The sequence below is a fragment of the Sturnus vulgaris genome, chromosome 6 (genome assembly GCF_052056855.1).
Source record: "Sturnus vulgaris isolate bStuVul1 chromosome 6, bStuVul1.hap1, whole genome shotgun sequence".
NCBI classification, from domain to species: Eukaryota; Metazoa; Chordata; class Aves; order Passeriformes; family Sturnidae; genus Sturnus; species Sturnus vulgaris.
Genome location: NC_142248.1, coordinates 18,891,891 through 18,908,983, shown reverse-complemented (window position 1 = coordinate 18,908,983; position 17,093 = coordinate 18,891,891). Strand labels below are relative to the sequence as shown.

General features: G+C 36.1%; 1 long non-coding RNA gene across 21 annotated transcripts in view; it reads left to right on the top strand.

Moving 5' to 3' along the window:
- Positions 1-17,093, top strand: part of LOC106861509 (uncharacterized) — a 228,744-nt gene that overhangs the window by 56,512 nt on the left and 155,139 nt on the right. For 18 of the 21 annotated variants that reach the window (XR_015804530.1, XR_015804519.1, XR_015804517.1 and 15 more), the window contains 2 exons: positions 3,113-3,285; positions 7,662-7,727. This is a non-coding gene — a long non-coding RNA (uncharacterized LOC106861509). The remainder of the gene's footprint in view (positions 1-3,112; positions 3,286-7,661; positions 7,728-17,093) is intronic. The other 3 variants (XR_015804525.1, XR_015804524.1, XR_015804531.1) reach the window with 1 other exon arrangement.

The following is a 17,093-nucleotide window of genomic DNA, read 5'->3' as shown; positions in this document are numbered from 1 at the left end:
TGTATATTCATTAAGCTAAGGTCAGACATATCAGTAAACTCTTCATATTAGTTCCTGGCACAAAGCATTTAGTGACTCAGCTCACCATAGTTAGAAGAAGCAAACAATTACCTACTGTGAATTTGGGCCTGGCTGCCCTAAGTGTCCAGCTGTTAGATGAAGTTTACATTAATAAAATATTTGTCCCTACCCAAGGGCATTCTGAGTGGCCTGTATAAAGAACTCCGGAAAAATGAAAAGTAGATTTGTTCCTAGCAGGCAGGAAGGAAGTTGTCAGGCGGGAAGAGGATATGGACCTGTTTGCATGCAAGGGTCAGTATTTGGTTGCTGGATATTTCCTCCCTGTCCACACGACAAGAAAACCCTCAGTTTCCTGCACTGGACAAATAGCAGGAAAGGGTGTGAGAGTTATTGAATGACATTATCATCTTATAGTTTCATCTGTGAGAAAGGCTGCTTACCAAAACTGAGAGCAAAGAACTGAATTTCTAGACCAGATATAAGCAGCTGAAATTGTTAAGGGGTTCTTACTTAATTTCCTTAAATAAATGTAATTAACATGCTTTTCTTTTCATTCCATGTGCCATTCTTTTCCATAAGTTCATTAGTATTTCCAGCTTTTTATTCGTCAAATGACTTAAACTGTGTGTGGAACTGTGTGAAGAATTAGAAATATCTTCAGAAACAAACTTTAATGACTCTATTTCAAGCAGGAATGTTAAATACTTCAAAAGCTAACATTTTAAAGGAGCAGCTTCTTTGGTACTCATTTGTTTGTTGCTTTGGGATTTTTTAAACTAAAACTGTTAAGACATTGAAGACTGGCAAACACCTACTATTGGATTGCTTTTGTGATCATAGAGCTCACCAGCCAATAAATAAAACAACTTGACCCTGGGAATATTCAATCCCATGTTAAATACAAACTCAAATCATTCCATTCAAGCCAGAAAGGTCATTTGGATGAGACAAAATTTTCCCGCATTTGCAGGAAAGATTGTATGACTAAACCAGTTTAATGATAAAGCGTGTTAAGTGATTAATCCCTCACTATTAATTTATTTGTGAAAATTAATTTTTGCAGAATCTGGTTCACAGTCCTTTTGTTTACCCTTTTTCAAAACTTCGTCCTTCTTCACATACTTATCAAAAAACACATTCAGCTGTAAATATAAACTCAAAATTGTACATAATTGGTTTGAAGTGCAAATCAGCAGAGACCCATAATAGTCCAGGTCTGCTACTTTATTCTAGGCTTTCCAAACACACATGCATGAGTGGTGGGAATGTATATGTAACATGAAGTTATAAATCTGATTTGAATTGCTGCCTGAAAAAGACAGTGCAAGCTAATATCTATTTTATAGCATTTAAGTAAAAATTTGTATGACTTAATAGAACACATTTCCTTGTGCTACTGGAGAGATGTTTGTGTTTACTGAGTGCTAAATTAGAAATTCTGGGTGGAGTGCCTGTTGGACACAGCAGTGTACTCCATAAATGCATTTTTTTTCACACACATGTGCACACATGTGTATTTATTGCATTAATCTACATAATGGCAAACAGACTTCAGAAAGTTGAGGGGTCATTCATCTATAGCAGATGAGGCACAGCAGAAACATGATGAATTGGTTTGTAGGCCCTGAACTGCAGGGACATAAATAAAGTGTCCTCTGGGCTACACTGGGGATCCAGTTTAAAAAACAAAACAAAAAAAAAGAGAGAAAAGGATGATGGAACAAAATTTATTCCTTTCTTTGTTGTTTGGTGCAGAGTTTTCTTTGACACATACCATTTAACTGAGAAATGATCCTGTGCAGTCATAACTTTTAATATGTACGGTATGATAAACATTGCATTTGCACCACTTCATCACTTCCACCACTACTGCAACAATAAACAAGCTTTCTTCTGTTATTTTATAGAAATTAGTCTAATGTCACATGTAGTTTACATTTACATATAGGGCCAATATCATTTATATTCTTAGGGAACCTTAAATATTGATAACATGATGAATGATGGAATTATTTCACTGGATAATATTAAGAAGATATCTGTGTCCTATTTTATTATCAATGCCATCGTATGATATCATGGCCCTTTATGCCAAGAGCATACTAGGCAAACCAGTTAATTAGAATTTAATTTATGGCACAAATCTTTCACAGCATAGAAATTTCCTACACCTCATCATACTTAACTGCTATATCCAGGACAAATTAACTGTGTCCTTAGATTAATAAACAGAAAACTCTGTGCTAAGTAAATTAGATACATATTACTATTTATGAGGATGCAATAGCACAGGTGTTCTTTCATTCAGGTGTAAATCCCCATAGAGAGAATTAGTCTTGAAGCCCTTCAGAGAAAAGAGAGAATCTGAAAATGGAGGGGGAACTCTCTTAGGCTTTTGTATCTACCATCTTGAATCATATCACAGCCACGTTTCCTCCCCACCCTCACAAATCCAATGCATAAACAGAAGATCTGGTATATCAAAGAGGCAGTAGCTGAACACAATCATTGCAACTTTAAACTTGCACATGCTTCCTTTCTATGCTGATAGCCTTCAAAGCATCAGAGAGAGGCACAATGTTATCTTGACTGCTACTCTGAAAATTTAATGTGGCGTTTTCATACTGGCTTGATAGGAAAGAGTATAGCAGGTACAAGAAAGAATCTTCCCACCCTGTTTTGAAAAAATTGCAACCAAAATCAAGGCAATCCCTGCAGCTAGCCCTGAACCTTTGGAAACCGACATAAATCACATCAATTTTGTGTTCTGACTCAAGTAGGGAGGTAGCTGTGTCTTCTCAGACTAAGCTGGGATCACAGTGAGTATGTGTGGACTTTTCCTGGGGCCTAAGGATGATAACTAAGAAGGAAAAGCATACAAAAAACCAAAACATCTTAAAAGCAGAAAAGATTGGCGCATAATGGCATAATCTGAAGGGAACAATACCATCACAACAACTAGAAAAAGAAGAAAGTCAACTACATTACAGAACAAATTTACAGACCAAAAGAGGAAAAACTTGGCCTTCTGGAAAAAAATGTAAAACTCTCCCAAGGAAATGAGTAATTCATGGCCTCCTTCTTTTTCCAGGGCAGCACCTTGAACTTTATGAACCTCATACATTTGGAGTTGTGAACAAAATCTTAAGCTTGTTAAGAATATTACAACATTCTAATACTGATCACTGGAAAAAAAAAAAAAAAGGTTGTAGAGCAGTGAAAAAGCCCGGTTTTCTTCATCTAAGCAATGTGTCCATTCCTTAGGTAAGTAAAATATTTTGTGCTTTCAATTTCCTTTCCCACAAAAACTAAGTTCTCCTCATTTATCTCTGTCCTCTTCATGAAGCATCTAAATGTTTATGTTCTGGTGAAGAAGAAACTGAGAAACAGAGACTTCTTTTACAGAAGTACAGTCATTTCAGTGTAGGAAACGAGGGTGAGAACCCAAGTTCCCTCATTTCTAGTAAAACAGTCTATCCAGTGGACCACATTTCTTCCTATAGTTGACACTGTGCACAGCTGCTATACAATGTCAGTTGGGGTTTTATTTTTCATTCGTTTGCACGCCATCTGTCCTGTGAGTAAAAAACAAGAAGCTATTTAAACATTCCTCTCCACTGATCTCTTTCCTTCCTTCCGTCCGCCAATAGGCTGGGGAACAGAATGGTTTTTTAAACTACAGTTTACATAGATACATGGATATACATGTAACTGAAGACAATGCCACCTAAGAGTCCCTCAACCACTTTTAAAAGAATGCCTTTTTCACCTTTTTCCAGAAAAATATTCTCGGGTTAGGAAAACAATCATGACATTCCTAATCTCCTGAGTAGGGAAGTTATTGAAGCCATTACATAATATCACATTGTTGTATATGCACTCACAGAATATGTCCCTTTCTTTTCCTTCCCATACCCTGTATTTCTCTTTCTCCTCCCTCTCTCCCTCCTGATGTGTGTCTCTCTCCATTACTGTTCCTCTCCCTCTCAGTAGCCACATTTACATTTTTGAGTCAATGAAGTGCACAAAAGACTTGCAAAACAACTATTAAATCACAGATGTGTGTCCCCTTGCCACTGCAGCATATACCTGTAATCCCCAGGTAGCAAATATATCTGATATTACACAGGAGCTGAGCTTAATCTTGGGCTTTAGTCAGACAAGCCCTGACCATTCTTATTATGAAAATTTGTATATCAGCACACCTGGCTGCATGTCCTCTATTGTTGAAGATTTAGGACTGAAAATGTTGATAAAGGAGATGCATGCCCATGCCTTAGCATAGCTGTCAGAGAAAATAGTTAAGATGAACACAGGCTCATCTATGGATGCATACCGCTTTTTGCTAAATCTTCTGTAGGGCTGTAAGTTAAAGTAAAAAACAGAGCAGTCATTTGTGGGTAAAATCTTACAGTAGTGCAGAAAGATCTGCCAGAGCCCATCTGTTGAAGCTCTTCATCATATGCTTTGGGTTTATGCTTTCTCCTGCTGTGCACAGGCAGCTCTCAGTAGACTGAGGGAAAGCCAACGACAACACCAGGCAGGTGCAAGGTACAAATCTTGATGACCTCTAAATGTGGATTGGGTGCAGCCCAGTGTATTGCAGGAGCAGGGCTTTCAAACTTTTCAGGTACTCAGTGAGTACTTAAAGGGTACGGGTAGATGGGTGCAGCCAAAAGGAAAATGGTTGTATTATTCCTAAAGAGGCTATGAGTGTGCTCTGACCTATCAATCCTGGACATCTCTTGGGAACTATTGACATAAGAGATTTCTCTTTTTTTAACAAGATAATAAGTTTTCAATACATCCTTGTCCAAGAACTGTGTTCTACTTTGGAATCTGATCTCTGCTTTTGTTGAAAAATATACAGCTTTTGCTGGATACCTGGAAAAAACTGGCATTCTACAAGCTTTTAGGTTTAAATTGTGTTTTTGCTTGCATTTAAAAGAGAAAACAAAGTTTCTACATGTTCTGAGTACGTTTAAATTTGTCATCTTCTAAAGAATATTTATGTTGTATGCCCCAAAAAGCTGTTATTGATCCATGCTTGATAGAAGTTTACATTATCAGTGACTGATTTTCAGGAAGCTGAACCCCTGCAGCTTGTATTGACTTTAACTGTCTCTCTGAGTAGTCAGAAGTCCTGTAAACCCTACTCCCATGATATATTAGACCAAGGTGTTTATAAAATTGGTCTTGTGATAAGCAGGCAAATAATAAGTCATGCTCCTTGCTACATATCAAATCCTCATGACTCTTGATTTCCCTTAGGAATCATGTAATTCATGTTAACAGTTCTCACATATTCTTTAGCAGTGGGAATATGGAGTACCTCTTTGGATTTCTGATTTCTAGCTTATTTTTTCTTTCATTAAGGGGAAAGAGACTTGATTTTCTTCAAATTTAGCATGATATACACCAAACATATCTTTCAGCTATTGGTGTAAAACCCCCAGTACTAAGAGGCAATGTAATTAATATTGCTGTGAATTATTAAAAGATATTGGTTACTCCGGTTTATCACATTTGCTTTTAACTGACCGTGTGATGTGCTGAATCTAAGAGAAATACCTGTTGTTAGTTGTTATGTAAACACTTTTTTTACCTTATGAGCACATATTTTACTGTAATGTCCTATATATAGGTTCATATTTCTTCTGGCAAGCAGCTTCAATTTATTAAAATAGAAACATTGCATATGATGAGAACTCTTCAGAACCTCTAAAACATTTTGGGATTTTCTGACTTTGACAAATGCTCTTTGTCGTGAACAGCGACCTCCATGAATGTTTAAAGGAAAGAAAAATGGAAATTTAGCTTTTTTTTTTTTGTTGGATATTTTTCACAGTACATTCTCCAACAACTTTATCTTCACAAAGTTATGTCAATACCTTCAGCCAAAACATAAGGCTTTCGTCCAATTTGTATGCTGATCTCCAAAGAGAAAATTTTTGGCTGACAAGGAAGAGGATTTAGACTCTACAAATTTGCTTGTCTGGGAAATTGTACTATGGGGAAACAGTCTAGACATGCAAACCCTTCTTGCCAGGACTGATTTTTCTTCCCAGGCTTAAATGTGGTCTTTTCTTTACTTCCCATTTTTGAGTCTTTAATTTTTCTTTCACGTCAAGTGACTATGCATTATTTTTTTTTGTCCATCTCCATCTTCCTCTGAGTATGGCATCTAGGAGACCATGCCTTGGGCTATCAGTCTCCCTTTCTGAGAGCTTTTAACAATATACTTGATCCTCTTCTTTCATTTTTAGATTAAATGGGCAATTTTTTTTCCATTTCCTTCAAGGGTGAATATACTGCAGAGGAAACTTCCCAAGATAAATTATAACTGAATCATTTCAGCTTAGCTGCTAGAGGTTTGGGTGGTCCTGTGCTTTGCAGGTCAAGATATTAGCACATCCTTAGTATGATAAGAGATGCACAAACAGCTATGCCCATTCTGTCCAGGGATGATTCATTTTACAGAGGGGAGGGGATGTTTCCGCAGCTGTCCTGCCGAGGGGATGTACAACAGAAAAGCTCATTTAATCACTCACCACGGGCACTTCCATGGAAGTTCTGAAGTGGAAGTTTCAAGAGGGACATCTGAATCAATGTGTCCCCTGGCTGCCCTGCCTTGATGCTCTTTGGGGCCTCTGCTAGCACTTTCCAGTCTCTCAGGGTTATGGGTTGTAAGGGATTTCTGCTGCTGAAGGCCTTCTCAAGGGAAGCTCCTTTCACTTCCAGCTCTCAGATGTTTGGCACAAACCCAAAAAGAGTATGGTTCCCCTGCTAATTAGTAGATTTTCAGATATTACAAGTCCTGTTTACTGTGTGTCCAATTCTTGATGAACCAATGAATACAAATGATGGCAAAAATACAGTGGAGATGTGACAGGGATAATTCCCTTGATGAAGCCTTGACAGATACGTAAAGAACTTAAAACCATGAAATTTAAAATAATTAGGCTCTTTGATTAAACAAACAATCAATCAAATTGCTCTTTTATTTTGTTCTTTTTATTTTTTCAAAAATAGCACTTTTAAAACAGCAGCTTATTCAGGGTGTTGTAGCTCTACCAATAACATACATAGAAGAATGTTTCAACAGTGCTAGTTCTTGCAATATTACAGTTGAAAGGCAATACATTTTAAAGACTGAGAAAGAAATTCTCATTTAAAAACACAATGCCACTTAGGCTACCAACAAATTTCAAGGTGACAGTGCCAAATCTTTTACCTTCTTCCAGCTCTTTGTTTTTCTGTTCATTCCACATCACAGACCAACTATGGCAATATTGAATGGATAAAGCCAGAGCTCATACAGAAGTGAATGAACTACAATCTACAGCTTGTGGCTCATTTGCCCTCTAAATCTCAAGATCTGCTTTTAAGCATAGATAAATAGAGGAGAGAAAAACTGAGGAACATTCTCTTGTAACAGTGTTCCCTCCACTACAAGGGCAAAAGTAGAGATAGAATCAACTGCTTTTAGAAGGCATGGAATCATATTAATAACTTCTACTGCTAACTTTTGGGCCACTGCTGGGAAAAGTAGTGACTAGGCAATGAATTTATAATTTTGGCAGAGGCTTCTGGGGCTATTGTCTGTTCACTATGAGCTGTGGCTTCTATTCTCTTCACAGTGCCTCTCCTACTAAAGGAAAGTTGTGACTGTGAGCAATCTGCCTAGGAGATATGAGTCTTTAGAGGTAAGTCTTCTATTGTGTACTTTTATAAGGAAAGCTGAAAATTTGGTCCCTGAACAAAAGCTCCATCCTGTTCTAAAGCAATTGCTTAGGCACACAGACTGTGTGTGAAGCTGACTCTAGTTTAAGTGAATTTTTTTTCTTGCTTAAATATAAACAAACTTTAGGATGAAGTTACCGATCTTAAAACAACTATTCATTTTCATTTTGAAGATACTCTATTTTACTTTGTTAAATTTTATACTTGAAATGTTTGTGCAACTGACCTCTAAAACAAAAAAGGAAATCACAGCCTCTGTGATCACAGAAAGTATGGAGGGTTCAGAGCAAAAGTACTGTATGAAATGGGAAGAATACTTTGAGAGCCATTTCACCAACTCCACAGTGCTCAAAAAAGACAAACTTATCAATGGAAAACTAGACATGCTATGAGCTATGAACTTTCACATTTAGCACAAAACCAAGAGGTGTCATCTTTCATGCTGTGTGAACAGCAAAGAAAAAGGTAGGAAAGGGCTACAAGTATAAATGATGTTTATAAGAGAAAACCTTTGCAACTTTATGATCAGAAACACAGGTAACAATGATAATTCAGTCACCTCTTTAGCTGTGAACTTTAACCAAGCCTTGTGCGATCAGAGTTAGGATTTGAATTATGCCACTGAGAAGGTGCAGACAAGACACAAACTGTTTCTGGTGTTTTTAGACATTTCTGTTTAGGTTACATTATTGTGATCTCTGTAGGACCAAGCTTTCACTCCTGACTAGATCTAACAGTCTTCCAGGCAGACCATACATGCCTCAAGAGAAAGAGACAGCCTTGTGGCTGTAACAGAGTTGCACTGCCCTAGGGGAGTTGTGCACATAAAGAGGCCAGAGAAAATTGCATGTTCAGACAGGGATATACTAGTTCACAAATGGGATTAAACTACATATTGTTTAATGCCCAGTCTATTGAAAATATTGGGAAAATAGCATTCCTCTGATGTGTACCCTCCTTCCTTGACTGATCTTTTGTTTTGGAAGCTCATTTGCTTCCCATTTTGGTCACAGAAACATAAAATGTGTGGCTTTCTGTCTTCACACTACCTGCAGGGGTAGTGACTACAGGATGTCCTCCCTTTTTCTTCCACTCATTTCAGATTTTATTGCCACTAGTTAGAAAAACTGCAAAGAAGCCTTAAAATAATGATCAAACATAAGAAGAAAACCTTATTCCTGTGAATGAATAGGGGGGTGAAAAATTGATCGGTCCACTCTTACCATTTTTCACATTGGAATCTTCAGAGACCTGTGGTTTTTAGAAGCACAAATCTTTCCTGGTCAACTTGGATTGAAAAAATGCTATTTAAAAAAAAATCCCAGATAATTATAAAAATGTGATTATGTGGTAGCACTAAGCATTTCTAAAAGAATGTTCACTAGTTCTGACAGTGTTTTCATCTCTAAATGCTGGGCGTGCTTTCAGGGCAAAGTAGAGTAAGCAAGGCTATAGCCTGCAGGGGCTGCTGTCATGCAAGAATAATTATCCTGGGATGGAACAAACAATCAAACTGTAAGGACAGATGTTGTTTGGTTTTGTTTTATGTTAAGGGCTAAGTTTATGTTCCACATTAACAGAAACAGTATCTTTTTGTGGAAGTCTTGGGATACTTTCCAGAACTGATTAAGAACTAAGGCATATACTTTTCAACATGTTGGGATCTCCTATCTGAGAGGATGTCCTGTTTACATTTTGTGCTTTAGCTAAGTAAGTATGCTGCATAAGTGCTCCAGAAATGAGGTGAAATATAAGAGGGAAAGATGGCTCAAAATGGATTTTCACACAAGTTTGAAAAATGACACTTGCATGACCTCTGTCATCAAACCATTTGGGATTAGTCCTACAAAGGTATATTTTTAATGAGAATAGGCACTCAGAAGGCATAGACCTTGACACCCATGGAATGTATTTCAGGGGGTTTAAAACTTTTTTCATCTTCCTTTCAGAAAGAAAATGTGGCTCATTGCCAGTCTCGTTTTGTGAAATTACCTGTGTAGGTAACCAAACACTGATAAATCTAAAACTAACATAAAGCAGCATCTAGGGCTAACAAAACTAATACAGCAAAAGCAATAGTTTCTAATTTTTATCAGCCCTTTATCACTTAAAATCTTTCTATATGAGTATGGCAGTATACTACACAGTACTTACATTATATTACATGAAAGGCAACAGAAAATCAATTCATTGTTTTAAGGTTGGAATTATTTTTTTTGTATGAGGGTGGCTTTTTTATTGCTTCTTTTTTGTTGGTGGAAGGCAGAAAATTGTAATGAAATGGGAAGACAATGTGGCAAATTCCAAAATCAAAATAATCTCAATTTTAAACATAGGCAAAACATAGCAGAGTAAAGGGAAACTACCTAAAGGAATATAATAGTAAATATCATATGTAGTGCTTCTGCACACCCACAGCTTAACTGCTGTCAAGTTTTGGTACAATTCCAGGAAAAGGAAAAAAATTTAAGGCACAGTTTGATAAAGTGTTAATTTTTAAATGTGTATAGGGAGTTTTTCAACCCTGTCCAAAGGATACTGATGGGCACACTTCTGTTCTCACTGTGACCTCCTGAAGCTAACTAAAATTAACAAATCTTCATTTCACCATCCGGGACTAACCTTCTCTCTCTGTAAATAGATAGATGTATAGATGCAAATCTTTTAAGAATTTTTATATTAGGAATGGTATCCAGGCCAAAGGCTGAAATTGTTATTCATCTGGGTTTCCACTTGACCTGACACTTCTTACATTCACTTTAGTAGTGTAGAATCTTACAAGTCCTTGTGTACAATTGCGTGCAAAATGAAATCCAATGACACAAAACTGTTTGAGGTCTGAGTAATGTAAAAAAAGACTTTTCCTGGGAATTAGCGCAAAAGAATGGGTGATGGAACTGCTTCAAACAATAACTTCAGTGTATCTATTATATACAAAGAACCTTCCTGATATGAGATTCACATTTATTTCTAATTAAAAATTTTGGAAATCTTGATCTCTCTCTCTCTGAGCCTTTATGTGGAACTTATCATCCCCGCTTCTGAGAAAATGAGAATAGTTCATTGTATGTACTATGAGGTCTGCCAGTGTTATCTCTGAAATATGGGAACTAGTGGTATAATAAAATGTACTGCAGAACTCTGAAAGCCCTTGATTCTATATTTACATCTCTGAACAAGCTCACTTTGACTCATAGCTCCTTAATTAGAGGCATAGTCGTTTTTCTTTTCTGTAGGGCATTTTTTTACCCTCACAATACAAGCATACATTTGGTAACTAATACCAGCAATTAGCCTCATCTGCTATGTAAATGAGTGTAATTGCAATTAAATACTTTAGTGGGCCCAAAGGGAAAACATGCAATCATTACAAAGTAAGTAGGAGTACATGGTAAAGGGACTTTTAGGAGTGCTAGAAGTGTTTTTTTCCCTGTGGTGTCTATGGTCCTTTCCATTATTAGTTATTTCTCCAGTAGTTTAGAACCTGGTTCAAAGGATAATTTTTCTCTCTTTCATTGAGAACTGTGAAAACCACAGAACAAAGAATGACATGTTTTATGAAGAAAAGAAAAATTATCTCCAGGGTGTTCACAGGATTTTGTGGTGAACATCTGAGCATCAAAAAACAGGATACCAAAAACAACACTGGGAAGTTCCTGAATTGGGTTTATTGTCAAAGATTTGTTGAAATCAATGGCTATGACAGTTTTACACTAACTAACTAACTGTGTCACTGAATATGTCTACATTATTCTCTGTCTTCCACGAGAGCTGTCACTGGCATACTGTAGGCAGCCTGTCTGGATGGTATTTGATGGTATACTAAACACAGCATAGATATACCAGCATCATACTGCTGAGCTTGGACTCGATGTTTGAACAAACTGCAAATCAAATTTTGAGTATGTCCTCCTAAAAACTAATTGGAATGCATTGTCAGGTATAACTCAATAGTATAAGTATGATTCAAAATTTTTATTTGCGTAACCTTTATATGTAATTTTGCTTCTGTGCCATTAAGTTAACAGGGCAAAAACTGCCCTTTGAAATTTAATTGCACATCTTTAATTTCTTCCATTAGTTCATGGAAGGTAATGTAACTATCAGTTAAATCTGAGTTGCCTGAAATTTCTTAAAGACTTGCTGTGAAGCATCTGTATTTATTGTGTGCAAATATCTGGAGAATGGAGGAAGCCTGGCCAGAACACTATTGAAATGATTCATTTCCTAAGCCGTGTTTCACTGCCCTTTCTTATAGACCAACACTGAGTTACTCATTCAGGCGTTAAAAGTTCTAAGGGTACCCAGAGAGATTTGCATGAGCTTTAGTTTTACCACTGCATTTTAAAAAAGAAAATTAAAATTTTGCTAATAAGGCATTCTATTTTGTTAATAAATTGTGTGTTACATTTTTATAAAATTTAATCATTGTAGATGCTCATCCTTCATATTGCATCTTGAAAGGATTGAAAGGATGATTGGGAAGAAGTTGCAACTTGTTTTAATCTTAAAAATACCATACACAAGAAATATATTCAGGACCTGAATTAGCCTTTTTTTTTTTTCTCTCATTTTTTAAGTCATTATTCCTTGATTTAATACAGTCTGTATTTCTGATTAAGGACATCTGTTAGAAAGCACCGAGGGCAGGTGCTGCTCCTTGGGGAGGGTGGCCCAGGATGACAGCAAGGCCAGCAGAGGCAGCAGCCTCAATGGCAAGGGTCTGTCCAACAGCACCAGAGTGAGGGAAACAGGGCAGGCCCAGTGGTAGCAGGCTCAGGCAGGAATGCAGATCTCCAGACAGGTTCACTGTGATGGGGCATGCCTGAGGTCAGGATCAGAATCCATATGCACAGGGTCCAGATCGATAGCCACAAGGCAGTCCTGCCATGGACCAGGTACATGCTTGAATCCATCTCCCAGCCAAATGATGTAGGAACTCCTGCTGCAGCTTCTTCCAGCTGGTTCTCAAAGATCCTCAAGGCCAACTGGGGCTTCTGAGACAGATCTTTTGGAAAGCTGAGCTGGAGGACAGTAACTGCACTCCTAGGAAGTGACAATCTGCTAGACTGTATTGTTACTTTACCTAGAAGAATGTTCAAGATCATTTTATTTATGAAAAGTATCAGTAGAATAGTGAGAACACACCAACTGAAATTCAGGCTAGGCAAGGCAGAAACAAGCTATCAAGAACAGAATTACCTTTCAGTAGAAATAGGTGGTGCCTGAGTTTATCAGTTGTTGAGACATGTTGTGCACAGGAATCAAAATCCTGGTGGATTATTTATCCACTACTTCACTGAAATTTTTCTCTGTGATATATAAAGTAATTTATTTTTCTGTCAGACAAGGTAATTGTTTGGGTCTATCCATCTCTCAGGATGACTTCAGAACACCAACTGCAGTGTAAGTCCCATTACTTACACTTACTAGGAAAAAGAAATTAAAGGAAAATATGGTTTCTAAATTAGTGTTCCCAAGTTCCCACAAACTGCTTAATGTGATTCAGGAATGTAGTGGGAAATACACTACTTGACATGGGTATCCCTTGAATAATATCTTTCTCATGTAACTGAAAGCACCCATAATTGGTGACAAAAATACTGCTGTTGAAGTTTAAGTTTGCATAGTCGGTAGGGAAATCTCTCTCCAGTAAAATATTATTTCATAAAAATCAAAAGTATTTTGTTTGGTACACTTTGAAGATGATAACCTATTTGCATGCCAGTTTTACACTAACTTTCACAAGAAGTTGTGGGTTTTGTTCATTATCTAGAACTAAAGGAAAACTAGTTAAGGGGCATTTGGTAGTACAGGCTTTCCAAAATCAGTACTATAAGAATTAAAGTTGGGTTGTTTGTTTTATTTCTTCCTCTCAGAAATCCTTTTTATATCTTCTGACCATGGTAAAGTGTTCTTCCATTGTTATTGTATAGAAGTCAGTTTATGTTGACCTCAAGTAAGTGTAACTGTCCTGTCAAATTATGTAATTATTGCATGTTTTACCAAAATATCTGGATTTTGATTAGTGAGGGTGGCTGTCACTGTAGAAGCTGAGTTCAAGCTCCTTTAATGACATCTCAGTAAGGAGCTATTTGTTGAGAGCCAGTCTCCCGAAGTATCCTGTATTCCACATAAGAGGTTCTGGTGCACTTCATAGCTTTTAAGGTGAAGGTATTGATTAAGGGCAGACGTTCACAATGTGTTCAGTATGCAACACATTCTAGATAGTAGGAGCAGAATATGCTTAGCAGAGTGGTACATGCATTTTTAAGAAGAAAAGTTTTCCTTAGAATCATAACACTTGTTTCAAGACACTAAAGTGAAATTCAGAAAAGTAGCAGTCTTTTTTTAGGACTCAGAATTTAGAAGTGATTAAAGATAGGTTAAGGTTCACCATATTGCTTTGATGACTATCATTAGCAATTGTTTTCTATTCCAGGGACCTTTGAATTTAAGATTTTCCTCTGTTTAATGTTATGCTAATTGCAGGCATAACACATCTTTATAACTGAACATTCTCTATAAAATTTTGGTTTTAATAGTGGTGAAGAGGTTAAAATTAAAAGTGAGTGTTATTGGTTTGGGTTTGTGGTACATAATTTAAAGGAACTGGATTTCAGGCCACAGCTTAGATTGTAAGTTTTAGGAAAGGATTTGCAGAGAAATGTCAGCTACAAGCCCAGTGCTTAACACGTGTCTGGTCTGTGTGAACTTGCATTCACCTTAGACCTGTGGAGCACAAACTTTTTCTTCCAGCCAGCTGCAATAGTCAGCCTGTTTGTAACCTCCTTGTAAGTGGAATTGTTTCAGCCTTTCCCCTGCCGACAGCAAAACATAAACATGAGGCACATTAAAATGGAAACAGGATCCTGGTCCTTTCTGTTTCTCAGTTTTACTTAGCAGTGACCTTTAACCCTCATTAAGATACTTTAGAAAGTTTGGGACTTCTTTTTTTGTATAGTTCATTGTGGGAACATTTAGGTTTGTTATGTTGTTTTTCTCTTCAAAAATATTTAAATGCCTTTGGGCAGTTGTATGAAACATAAACCCCCACATTTACTTATTCTAAAAATATGTAGACAATATTTCACAGCATATGCTCTGGTCATTAGAGCCATCCCATAGTTACAAGGCAAACATTGACACTCAAATTTTACTCAAGAGGAGTATCAATGCACACCAAAGTTTTGTCCAGGGCAAAACATACACTTGTATACACACTAATGGATACTAGCCCTGAAGTATATATTTATGTACAGAAAATATCAGATATAGTTGTTTTATCTATGTAAATATGACATGCAAATATGATTTTATGAATACAAAAGTTGTGTGTTGGAAGTTGTTTAACAATTTGCAATGTGTGTCAATAGCTAGCTATGTCCTCTGATTTGCTTGGCTTAGAAGATTGCTGACCCTTTGACAAATATGTGCATGCCTTAGAAACACACAGAGATGTGCTAAACATGAAATTTAATTTGAAAAATTTTGCCCAAGGAAGTTTTGAATATCTGAGGTCTACAATTTCTTATGTTTCAATAGAGAATTCTTTCACTTCAATTAAAAAATTAATCATGTTTCCTCTGATTTAATTGTGTGGAAGAGAAGCTATATTGAAATATATGTGACTTCTTCTCCAAGAAAAAATGAAAAATGCTACTGAGAGATGTCAAAAAAATTAGGTTTTCAGTTGTTGATGGTAATGTTTGCCTTGTTGGTCTATTTTTGTATGTAAAATGTAGCAAAACAGGTGTAACTTTCATGTTTCCAGAAATTGCATTTAGATATCCACTTATGAAGTGAAATAAACTCATAAGAAAGAAAAATATTAAAATTTTTTCTTTGACTTTCAGAAAGCACCTTCCCAGGGGATTATTTCTTCATCATATTTCTTGTAGTAAAATACTAGGAAAGTTCTTTCTCTTTGTCATTCTTTGGAATTCTGAATTATCACTCTGTTTTTAAATCCAGATAAAAATCTATTTTAAAAAATTATATTTTCTTCTACATTTGCAGAAAAGCAATTGTATTAAAAATATTTCCCTGCAGTCTTTAATTTTATTTACTTTATTTCCCTTTTTTTCCTTTTCTCTTTATGCTTTTCCCTTCGATTGCTAAAATGAACAAAAGAAGCACTATAAAAAGAGAACTGTGGAAAAAAAGTGCAAAAAATTCAAAATATCTTTGATTTTCCTTTTATATATCAGATGGAGAGATTGTTCCATATTCCCTTTCAAAACAAGCTTTTATACTGATTCTTTTATATAAGTGTAAAATTCTTTATTTTCCAAATTTCTGATACTGTAGGGTACTTCCTACAGATGCTGTGCTTTTTCAGACGAATGTTGTTATTTTTTAAGGTGTTGAAAGTTCTCCTCATCTTTGATAGTATGTTTGAACAGCTAAATGCTTTATTGTTTAAAGTGCTTCCATTTCCATCTTGAGACCTTTTGGTTTCATTACCTACTTATTAGCTCTTATATTTATCTTATTTAATATGATTGAATGAAGGCAAAACATATTATGCCTTATCTTTTATTCTGATATTCAAATTGTTTGGAGATTTCAATCTGATTAATTTCCCCTGCCTCTTCTAGGGAGGTAAAACCACAGTCTGCATTCAACACTGATTACAGTGAAATCAAAGGTGAATTTGACCCTACCTCCCTAAATTTGCAAAATTAAACAGTTCATGTTAAGTATCTGCTGAAAACTGATGTTCTTTGTCCACAGTTACATTTTTTTTTGACTAGTGAGGTACAGCTTTCTAGATTTAGTACATATTTTCATAATCCATAAATTTTACATCCATTAATGGTAATATTTTCACTTTTGTCTTTACTAATATTTGGTGGCAAAGATATAATTCTTCATCAGTGATTTTACAGGTTATAGCTAGTTCAAAAAAGAAAAATCAAAAATCTTGTGCAATGATACCTTTTAAAAAGTGACCTTGTCAAAGTGAGGCATTCTGACTTCAATTAAATTCAGTTAGTTGGTCCCACAGGTAATGCTGGAATATATAATGTTAGCTATTATCAGAATACTTTGCAAAAGTAGTTTAAAAAACCCTAAAAAGAAAACCGTTTATGCTGTGCTTTGTAGGGAAAAAAAAAAAAGGAAGACTTTACCTTTATATTAGTAACCATTTATGAGGTCATTTTTGGAGTGTACTGTTACATAAAACATGAGGTCAGCAAGTAAAGGTAATTAAATTTTAGTAGGAGCAGAAGTCACCAAAAAGATTTTTCTTTCATCCTGCACAGTCTAAAATAGCCATACAATAACCATTAATATCCTTGGAACTGATAATTATTTCAACATGA